Here is a 2,943-nt window from a genome sequence, read left to right as displayed (position 1 = left end):
TTCGTCTGTCCGCGCATCTGGCTCCCTCCCTTCCTTCCTTCCTTCCCCTTTCAGCGCCGCTTCCTCCTCACCCTGCCCGCCTCCCTCAGCGACCAACCTTCCCGCAGCTCCGGGTGTCGAGCCGCCGGCAGAGGTACCCGCCCACCCCCGCTCTCCTCCCCTCTCCGCCAAGCCAGGAAGATCTGGTTTTTTATTTTCTTTGGTCGAGTCGTCGGGGCTTGCTCTGTGCTCAAGGGTTGAGGTGAAGGGGTTGATTCTTGTGGGGAGGAGCCATCGATGCCAGCGGGGAGGGCCAGCACCTTCCCATCGCCGTCGCGGGGCATTCTTGGCTCCGATCGCTTGCCGGCTCCGGGCGGGTAGTCGATAGTGTCGTGCCGTGCTGCTGGCCTACTGCATGCTGATGGCGAGTGAGGGAAGGGGAAGCGGCTTGGAGTGACAGTGACACGCGGCACTGAAATGTGGACGCGAGTGCTGAAATTCTAAAAACCCTTGCTTCGAAATTCAGAGACGCCAGCCAAAGGCAAGAGTGATCATGAGTTAAAGAACCACTTGGAGATGTCTGGTTGCCTCTTGTTGTGTGTTTCAGCGCTCTACTCCCATGCTATATGTGCCGTGTTCACGAACTTTCAGTTCTATTTTTAGCATTTATGTTATAATTCATTACATAGTTCCTGTTATTTTAAAGTGATATGAACCTGCTATTGTGTTGTTGGAGTCCTAACAAACAGTCAGATCCACAGGCTCGGTTTAGGCTAATTGCCTGACCGTTCAACAGATGCATGGTTTATAAGTGATTGCTGATGGATTGTGAGTTATTTTTAGGCAGTGAAATCTCTGTTCATATATCATTCTCTATGTGATTTGTGTAGTGTAGCTTGGGTGACTCTGCTTAGAAATTAATGGTTCTTGTTAGTTCTTAAAATCTTGAAATGTACTCCCTCCGTTTCTAAATATAAATCTTTTTAGAAATTGCACTACACACGGAGCAAAATGAGTTAACCTACACTCTAAAGTATGTTGTCCATAGTGAAATCTCTAAAAAAACTAATGTTTAGGAACGGAGCGAGGACGGTACATGCTAGTGCAATCTGTTCACATAGGGTTGGGATTACAGATGTTGAGACTGCTGCAATAATGGGAGGCTTAGTTGACATGTTTGATCACTCGATGCTGATATTCTTAGAACAGTGGTCACTAGAACTACTGTAGTTGCGGTGCCATTCGCCGTATCGTAATTGGCTCATAGTGCTGTTATGTTCAATAAATCTGAGTGTGGTATACTCTAGAGAAGCAAATGCCACTCCTGGCATCGTGTGTTTCTGATGTCCTGCATGACTTTATCTGCAAAGATGCTCCTATGTGTGCTGCTTGAGTCATTTTTAAGATTTACTGAGATTATCCCTTTCCTTGAACAGGTAAGGAAAGTTGACATGCTTGACGGTGTGACAATGTCTTACTGAAGAAATATGCTAGGGTTCCTGATTTTACTTCTTCGTTTAGAATACAGTTATTCCTTGTTTCAATTTTGTGGTGGTTATTTTCCTTTATTTACATGTTAACCTTTAAAGTTGGGTATAACTTATTGTTTTGGGTTTAATCTATTTGTGATATATGTTGACATAGGTTAGTGCCTCTTATGAGCAGGCTCTCATGGATGCCCGCAAGTAGATTGAGCACGAGATGGAACGATTTAAGGTCTGTGAGAAGGAAACTATAACCAAGGCCTTCTCAAAAGAAGGCTTAGGACAACAGCCGAAAACTGTATGCACTCGGTCTCTTTTCTGTGTTTGATTAACCCCTTTTTCTTCACTTGTTATGAATCTCATCATCATTTCTTATTTCCCGCAGGATCCTAGAAAGAAGGCTAAAGCTGAAACAAGAGATTGGCTTAACAGTGTGGTATGTTGGATGTAGCACATGTATGCTTAGTCTCTGCGTGCTCATATCTACATGTCTGCTGTTGGCTTCCAGTAAACATGAGTAAACAAAGAAACTACTTGCAACATATACGTCTTGTATTGTTGTTTCTCTTTGGCCTAGAGTTTGTTCCGAAAGACTCGGGTATCGCAGATTCTGCCTTGTGACAACTGATAAATACTATTTACAATTTTGATGACTTTCTGTGCTGATTGTTTTGAAAGTATCACTTGCATGTACACCTGATTCTGCTGATGTTTACTGATATTTTGACTATACCGGTGGTTACTTATCCCGCAAAATAAAACAAAATCATCAATAGAGAATATTCAGTATTTGTATGGCTATTTGCTTTGATCTATTCGCCCTCAAAATATCATTTGCATGCATACTTGACTCTGCTGATGTTTGTTGACATTTTGATTATGTCAGTCATTACTCTGTACTTTGCTAATGACATTGGCATGCATACTTGACTCTGCTAATGTTTGTTGATATTTGATCGTATCAGTCATTGCTCTGTACGTAGCAAAAAAATGTCATTACTTTGTGATTTTCTGGTGTTGCTATTTATTTACATTGCAGTAGGACGACGACGGGAGGACGAGGACGTCGACGGTGATTACAACCAGGAGGATGAACCCACACATTGCCACGTGGATGCTCTTTGGACTACGATATGGACATGACGGCATTTGTTTTAGTGCCAAATATTACTTACTAATGCCCGCAAAGTATCATTCTGTATTATATTTGCTATGGAGCTATGTATGTATGGATGCTACAGAACTATATGTATATATGGATGCTATCGAATTTTGGATGTATGGATGCTATGGAATTTTGATATATCGATCATGAAATTTGTTATGCAACTTTGCATATATGTTATGTGTTGTGGATCAGTAAAACTATTGGGCACATATTATGTACTATATATTTGATATATATGTTATGTGCTGTTGAATTTGTGGATTTAAAACAAAACATATATATGCCAGAATACCAGATACTAATGGAGCACCA

The 2,943-nt window shown here is 41.9% G+C and overlaps 1 long non-coding RNA gene across 1 annotated transcript; it reads left to right on the top strand.

Moving 5' to 3' along the window:
• Nucleotides 1–1,723: 1,723 nt before the first annotated feature.
• Nucleotides 1,724–2,574, top strand: LOC123404194. Its single transcript, XR_006611683.1, has 3 exons — nt 1,724–1,761; nt 1,849–1,899; nt 2,503–2,574. It is a non-coding gene; the product is annotated as an uncharacterized LOC123404194 (long non-coding RNA).
• The last annotated feature ends 369 nt before the right edge of the window (nt 2,575–2,943 follow it).

The sequence above is a fragment of the Hordeum vulgare genome, chromosome 6H (genome assembly GCF_904849725.1).
Source record: "Hordeum vulgare subsp. vulgare chromosome 6H, MorexV3_pseudomolecules_assembly, whole genome shotgun sequence".
In the NCBI taxonomy this organism is placed as follows: domain Eukaryota; kingdom Viridiplantae; phylum Streptophyta; class Magnoliopsida; order Poales; family Poaceae; genus Hordeum; species Hordeum vulgare.
Note: the sequence above shows the minus strand (reverse complement) of the source record. Positions and strands in the feature narration are given on the sequence as shown.